Source organism: Hermetia illucens, chromosome 3 (assembly GCF_905115235.1).
Source record: "Hermetia illucens chromosome 3, iHerIll2.2.curated.20191125, whole genome shotgun sequence".
In the NCBI taxonomy this organism is placed as follows: Eukaryota; Metazoa; Arthropoda; class Insecta; order Diptera; family Stratiomyidae; genus Hermetia; species Hermetia illucens.
Window position 1 is genome coordinate 130,434,604 of NC_051851.1, and position 8,692 is coordinate 130,443,295.

Consider the following 8,692-nt stretch of genomic DNA (forward strand, 5'->3'; position numbering starts at 1 on the left):
ATGCTCGTTTACAAGTATGCTCTATGTGCTGCTTAATCTATCATCACCCCCAAGTATTTGATGGCCGGCTTGGAAGTGATGATAAAATTCCCGATTCTAATGCAGGCGTAATTTCTTTTGCGGCGCTTAGTGATGAGGACCGCTTCCGTCTTTTCCTCCGCGAGTGCCAGTCCAGCACTCTCTAACCAAGCCTTAATAACACTGATTGCTTCGCTTGAGTACAACTCAGCATCCTCGAGATGCTTTGCAACCACAACCAGTGCTATATCATCGGCGTAACCCACCACCGTAGCCTCCTCCGGAACCGGAAGGTTGAGCACATCATTATACATGATGTTCCACAGTAGTGGGCCCAGTACAGAGCCCTGGGGGACACCCGCGGAGACAACGTACTCTTTGGATCCGTCATCGGTATCATACCAGAGTGTCCGCTCTTTCAAGTAGCTATCGATAATAGCGGCGAGGTAGGTGGGAACACCAATCGTCGCCAGAGACTTTCGTATAAGGTTCCAATTGGCCGAGTTAAATGCATTCCTCACATCTAGGGTCACCACCACGCAATATTTGCTGGTACAACCCCTTCCGTGAATTGCATTTTCGGCCAAGCCAGTAACCATTTTGATGGCATCGATGGTTGATCTGGCTTTCCGGAACCCATACTGCCTATCTGAAAGGCCCCCTTGGCTCTCGACGACTGGAAGTAATCTATTATAAATGGCCCGCTCCAACATTTTCCCCATAGTGTCTAGAAGACATATGGGTCTATAGGAGGACGGTTCACCTGGAGGTTTGCCAGCCTTAGGCAACAGTACCAGCTTCTGCCGCTTCCATGGTGCAGGAAAAATACCCTCCGACATGCACGTTTCAAACAGCTCCGCGAACATATCCGGTCTACTTTTGACGGCAAGTTTGAAAGCCTTATTTGGTATGCCGTCAAGACTCGGGGCTTTACTGTCGCCTATTCGACTGCAGATCTCTAGCAGCTCGTCCCTGGTGACTGGTGGAATCGGCGTCACATTCAGGGGGCGCTGAAAGGTGTCAGCACCCCCCTCTTGCTGGGGAAATAACCCCTGGATTATTTTCAACAAGAGCATAGGGTACGTGATCTGCGGAGACGATCGGCCTCTGAATCGTCCTGTCACGATTTTATAGGCGCTACCCCACGGATTTATGTCCGCTTCCGATCAGAGCCCCTTAAAACATTCCCTCTTACTCCGCTGGATGGCGAGCTTGAGGTTCTTGCGAGCTTCCCTATAGGCATGCTCCTTTTGCCCCTGATCGATCCTACCTATTGCCCTCTGAGCCGTTCGTCTGGCTCTGTGGCAAATTGATCGAAGATTGGCAAGTTCACTATTCCACCAATAATTGGGTCTTCTAGTGGGGAATGAACATCTCCTAGGCATCGACGCGTCACATGCTTTAGAGATGGTCTGTGTGACATGGAGAGCTCTATCCGTGGAGGTGCCTGCTTTGCTAGGCAAGTCTAGCCACACCTCCATGAATGTCTGCTCATCCATCGCTTTGGCAGACCATCCTGGTGTTCCTCTGGATTTCGGCTTCCGGGGTGCGGGTCTCCTGCCTTGTGGCTCCATCCTTAGTTCAAAGGTGATTGCCTGGTGGTCGCTGTACGTGAAGTCCTCACTAACTTGCCAGGACATGTCACGTGCTAACGCAGGGCTGATAAAAGTCAGATCTACAATTGACCCAGTTCCCCCTTTCCGATAAGTGTTTATATCGCCTTCGTTGGCCAGAACCACATCCAACTGGGCGAATGCTTCTAATAAGCACCGCCCCCTTGCATTAGTCTCTTTGCTGCCCCACTCGATAGCCCACGCATTAAAGTCACCGGCTATTACCTTTGGACTCCGTCCCTTTGCATCGTGAACAAGATCGTCTAACAGTTCTTCAAACTCGGGCAGTGTGAGGCTCGATGGGACGTAACAGCTATATATGAATATACCGCTTATTTTTGTCCACACAAAGCCTCTAGTCTGTCTGTCTGTCTGTCCGTCACACGCATTTTTCTCGGAGACGGTTATAGTGATTGACACCAAATTTGGTAGAAAGGTGGGAACTGTAAACGCTCACGCATACAGTGAATTACATCCTTTTACGTCGAATTTAAGGGGGGGTCCCCATACATGCAAAAGGGGGGTGTAAAATTTTTTTTCATCAAATATAGTCATATGGGGTATCAAATTAAAGGTCTCAATTAGTACTTTTCCAAGCCGATCTTAGTTTTGACATTCGTTGGAAGGGTGGGGAGCGCGGGGGGTTGAAAGTGATCACTTCTTTAAGGGGGCTATTCTCAGAAACTACCAAACCGAAAAATCTGAAAAAAATCAGGAGGCTGCCACTATATGGTGCTTGGGCTCCGAAATACCTTCCATGCCGATATCTGTTTAAATAAAGTTAATAATAGTATATTACTACAATTTTTTGTAATTGGCTAGAAACTCCCCTTAAGTTCATCCTAGTACCATGAAATTTTGCAGTGATATAGGCGATAATATAGAGCATGATCTTACCAAGTTTGGTGGAAATCGCATTATTACTAACAAAGTTATAATACCTCAAATTTGTTGCTTCTTTGAAAATTGAAGACTATGAATGCCAATATCATCCGAAAGTGGATACTCTCACATAATATATGCATATATTACGTGCTACGTACTAAGAAATACACAAAACCTTTCGTACCTGAAGCGTCCAGCTTCCGGTTTCTCGACTTATTTAAAGTTTTGTGTAACCACCCCGCACTCTCCCCAAGCCCCGTGGAACCACCATACGGTATTACATCACGGGGCGGAGTTTGCTGTTTTTAGCTTGGTCCCCTTTCGTATCTACGCGGCGTACATAACCGTGCTTTGCTAGTCTCCTCTGCCTTTCGCGGTTTGCTCTGGATAGATGCGACCATGGAGTTGATCGCATCCCAGTCTTCCTGACATGCTAACATTCTTCGCACCAGATTCTCTGGTACGAGTACCTCTCCTAGAGTCTCCTTTAGGTTCTTCCTTTCCTCCACAAAACTTGGATAGTGAAAGAATATATGCTCTGAGTCCTCTGGGACTCCTTTTTAGTTTGGACAATCGTGTGAGGTATCTAGTTTAAACCTGAACAGGTACTGTCGATATCCTCCATGCCCCGTGAGAAACTGAAAAAGATTATAATTAATCTCACCATGCCGTCTCTCCAACCACTCCTGTGTGTCTAGCGACCCTTTCCCGAGCGTTCCTAATGTTCCTAAAGATCTCTCCCTTTCGGCGTGCTTCGTCTGCAATAAAGGAGAGATAAACTTCGCATTGTAGATCATCCCAGAGATGATGAATGCTATATCCTCTCAGGCAGTCTTGAATGCCGACTACACCCTTAGGGCTGTTCTTCTATTGACTGAACTTAGTTTGTTAGCGTCAAATGTAACCTACAATGCTTTTCCCCAAACTGAAGCAGCATAGAGCAGGATCGAACTCACTACCCTAGCTATAAGCAACCTGGAAGCATGCCGTGTCCGTCTGTCACACCCGATTTGTTCGCAAACGGCTAGACCGACTGTCACAAAAATTGGCAAGAACGTGTGGTCTGTTGTTCCCTTTACATGCAGCAAGTGGCGCCCCCCTCATACATGGAGGATACATGGAGGGTGCAACATTATTTTTCATAAAATGTCCTCATATCAAATGAAAGGGCTCATTTAGCACTTTTCGAAATTAGTTCCATATTTGATATCGGGTGAAACATAGGGGAGTGGGGGAATCAAAATATTGCCCCCAAAAGGTGTAACAGGTCTCCGATATCCGCACAAATAAAGTTAATAATAGTATACTTCTGCATTTTAGAAATTTACCCGGCAACCCCCCTCATTTTCATCCCAGAAGTACGGTATGGGGATAAGGGATAACATAGTGTACAATTTGGTCAAGTTTGAAGAAAATCCAACTATTGTTAACAAAGAGATAGGAGGTGAAACTTTGCCATTTTTAGAGAAGCGAGATCCACATTGGATCCCTTGGTGTATGAAATTTTTACATAAAGTGTTTATTTGGAGTGATTTTATCTAAACCTACATGCACGATCTCTATTTGAGTTTGTCTACAAATTTCTATCGATTGACACAGAAGAAGGCGAAACTAACGTTAAAATTCGTAGGTAGGGACAGAAGGTATGGAAATGCTAGCTTTAGCAGAACTGCAAAGAACAGAGCATGCGAATACCTAAGAGAAGTAGTGATCTCCCCATCGTTGTTCCAACATTCAAAGGAGATTACAGCGATTCAAAAGTGCGACCTATGGAAAAAATATATCTAGAGAAAGTGCAGCAGTCTAGAAGCGTGGATGACTGGCTTAAAAAAGTTTCCTCAATATTATCTTACAATTCACTTACTGCAGATATAAGTGATAAGTCTTTTTTGCCAAAGGACACTTTAGTGCTAAAAGGAGATAAATGTTTTGACAGAAACCATAGCAAAAAACGAGTAACCTCCCTGATTGTTACCAACATGCCCGAATCGAATACTTCGTACAATTACAATTCGTAACAAATGTCATTGTTTTCAACTACTAAGTGGCTATGAATGACAGGGGATATTTTTACAAGTTGGTAGGCAAAGTTCAACCAAGGGTCATGAGAGTTATTTGGAACTTTAAAATGTATTACCAGAAACGCAGTTTGAAGTTCAATAAAGTTCGGCAGATCAAAAAGATTGCAGTCTGCACTTTGTTTTAACGGTTTCAAGAAATTTGATTGGAGTGATGACGGCTGTTTGCCATTGCCTTTTTCCAACGAATGCCAGCTAATAACATCTTAAAAACATTTTCCCAAAACCTCAGGTTATTTGGAGTAAAACCCACTAAGATATAAAGTTAAGTAGAAATCTTTTTAACTCGAAACTTTTCCCTGGCAATTGAGAATTCAGCTTAGAGAGGTTTTACTGTAGTTAAATAAATTGCTAGAATTAAATCTTCAAATTCTGAATTCCCTCTACCCAAAGTAACATCTTTATCTGATGGATCGGACGCGTTCAAACCATCGAAACTCAGTTTGCAGGTAAAATTCATCCTGAAGTTTTGGACTCAGATTCAAATGGATTCGATGATTTTGTATTCTTCCACAAATGCAAGATATAGTTTTTTGTGTAATTTTTTGGTTATTAATTAATTTCTGAAATTTGAAGTCAAATGTGTAATTCATATTATCAGACATGACAGCCTCTGTATGTAGTGATTTCAGATACACCCAGACCTGGTAAGAGTAGGATTCTGAGGAGGATAATAGGAAATTTCGGAAGTTACAATGAGCTGGCCACGTTCAATGTATGAATGATACTTGGATACCTAAAAGAGTATACGTAGGAAGAGCAGAAGGACGAAGCCCGTTAGGATGACTCGCTAAAGCGCTGGGCAGATTCCGTTGACGAAGACAGCCCATCACTGCTTTGATTTCGAAATTGGAGGACACGATGGATGGATCGAGAAAGAAAGACGCTACTTTGCGATTAATATCGAAGCGAAAACCTAATCAAAGCCTTTTATTTGATACTTCTCTAGGTCATATTTGTAGGAAAGAACATTCATACCCTCTTTTATCCTGTATTGACACCCCTTTTTCAATTCGATACCAAGTTGGATAATTTACTGTATGCGTGGAATGCATGGTTCATAAAATTTTGCATCTATAGGTTAAGTCACTTTCGACGCAGACAGCAGTGCATGCACACAAAACACAAAAACATAATCTTGGTTCCGTTTTGACGATAATAGTAGAACTTCCACCAAACTTTCCAGTGTTGCATCTAGTGTTGTGATTTATATTTATTTTTATTAATTTTATCTACAATAACACACTCTCATTGGTTTTATTTGAGTAGATATTGGCCCTGCGAACCGGCTTTAATTAAGTTGGATTTAAGGCTCGAGCGCTTGTGTACAGCAGAGCATTCTTGCTATTCAAAACAGGACGATGTTCCCATGTATTAACTTTTTATGGTTGTTTACTTAAAGTTTTGTAAAAATTTCAATTTTGAGCACAACAAACAAAATCTCGAAAGTTCACACAAAGCCCCTGGTAATCTCACTTCTTCCGCAAGTCTGAATTGTTCGCTAGCTAAGCAATTGCACTATTCGAAGACGAAGACGAATCTTAGGGTCGTTCTTTTTAGTCGAATAAACATAGTATCTAAGGGCGCGAACATTATACTAAATATTAAACTACCAGTATTTACCCAAAAGTTTCGGAAACTGCTATTTTTGAAGAATATCGTAGAAGGCTTTCTGCTTGTTCCTGTAACAAGAAGCTTGATTTTATTTTCAATAAAATGTCAATAATAGCAAATCAGGGACTATAGGTTCATCCTTGGGAAAAGGATTTTATTTTCACTTTCTGTTAACAAGCTTTCATCTCTTTAGCAATGAAATTGATCGCTCTTTCTTTAATTGAAATTACTTAGAATTTGATTCAGGATATACGACACGAAAATGGAAAAGTCCTAAATAGCGATCCTAGTATATATCCTTTGTGCCATACGCTGGATAGCTCGGAAAGGGTAGGAATGAAACGCCTCAATGTGTAATCAAAGCCTTTTGATGTTCAAACATCATTGGAAACATTATCTTACATTTAGTGATGATGGCTAGCTCTGAAGGACTGATTCGTTAATTAATCACAAGCAATTTCCCAAAGTGGTGTTTGTTCAAAGATATCTGTAATTTAGTAATACTATTTAATTGGGTGTCGAAATTGAAAGTTGAGCTTGAACTTTGGGGGTGGATCGTTCTTTCATTTATTTAACTAGAATTGGTACCAAAGCGAAACATAAACGAAAGCACTTGATAAAGTTTAATAATACACTTCTCTAAATGAAAACAAATTTATCTTTAACTTTTTGCGAAGATGTAAGATATAAGATAAAGGGTGGGCAACATTTTGTAAGCACAATAAGTTCCCGTGCTATAAATAAAGACACCATTTTTGTAAAATTAGGAAAATACACTTCTCCCAATGTTCCTGCGATTTCTTTAACCCTTCTAAAAAATAGGATTTGTCGAACTCTCCAAAATACGCTCCTCTCTCGGCGATGACTTCTTCGCTTGAGCAAAATTTTTTCCCCCGAGCCATTCCTGCATGTTAGGGTATAAGAAGAAGTCGCAAAAAAGCCAGATCGTGTGAATACCGGGGGTACGGCAGCAATTCTTAACGCAATTCATTCAGTCTGGAAGATCAATGTGTTAGTGCCTTTTCGTCGTGAAAAAGCACCTTCTTTTTCGCAAAATGCGGCCGTGTCTCCTTCAATTTTTCGTCGAAGCGGTCTAATAATTCACATTCGTCGTTCCTTTTTCTAAAAAATCCATGAGGATGATGCCGTTCCCATGACTGGCCGAAGGGACCGTCATCGCCTTCTTTGGAGCGGATTTGCCGGGAGAAAACCTATTGTTTTGATTGTTGCTTAGTTTCTAGTGTATAATGATGAATCCAGGTTTCATCAACGATGACAACTCGATGCAAAAGCTCCTTCGCATCTCATTTAATTTCCTCCAAACAATGCTTCGAAGTTAACAGCCGCATCTGCTTGTTCTCCACCGTGAGCAATCGCACCCATTGGCTGACAATTTTTCAATCTTCGACATTTACCTGAGCATCATGGATCACTTTTTCCGGGACCTGGTAAAAGAGGACGCATGAAAGGGCATCCCCTTGTCTTAGAACGTTGTTAATTTGGCCTCGTACATTGGTCAGGGTCAGCCTAGTGAGATTTATTAATTTCGCCGGGAAACCGAATTCTCTCATGGCCGTATGCAGTTTTACTCTGGCTATGGGACTGAAAGGAATGCTCTCAAAAAATCCCAACCCCCCTCTTGGGGGCAGGGCAGGTTAAGGATGAAGCCAGCGGTCAGGAAGTTCGCGATTAGCTATGCTAGTGCGGTAAAGGGAATTCGACTGCCCCTATTGCCAAAAATGTTTCCTGAGCAAATACTCACTCGTTAGAAGCAGGAAATTATCGAAAACCTTGTCGTCAGGCAGATACGCAAGGGATGGACTGCGAAACTTGTATTCACCGGGATACGCTTTCGGCCAAGTCATATACTGGTGGACTGCGCGACGGAAGACACTGCAGAGTGGCTTAGGACCATAGTTCCTAAATTGCCAGGCTACAAAGGAGCAGAATTATCAATATGTGCTGGGGATGATATATCAGGAGCACACATGGTGACAGTTTTTTCCGTACGCGATTATGGAGAGTCTTCAGAAGGAAGGTGGAGGACAGGGGTAGACTCCTCTCGGTCGGGGTAGGTGACGGATCCCTGGAGGCAATCAAACGTTGGTGTTGTCATATCGATTATCGATTTGGCAACGTACCTGTGCACGTGCACGGGGAAAGGCCGAAGAAAGGTACCTCGAAGGATACACTGGGTGAAAAGCATGCCGAAGTCCCCGAAGAAGTCTCAAAAGCCATAGAGGCGAAAATGACTGGATTTGCAACGGAAGTAGACCTGGTGCCCAGTAAATAGCAAAAGCTGGATGACCTAGACCTAGGACTTCTAGGGCTTAGGGTGGACAGCGACGCGCAGGAAAGCACCATGTCGGAGGAGGAGGGCAATATTCCTACAGTGGAGAAGAGCTCCAAACAATAACAGAGCCAATGGCCAGCAGTAAGATATCCAGAGATAAAACTTCACTATGTGAAAGTTACATTTGCGGT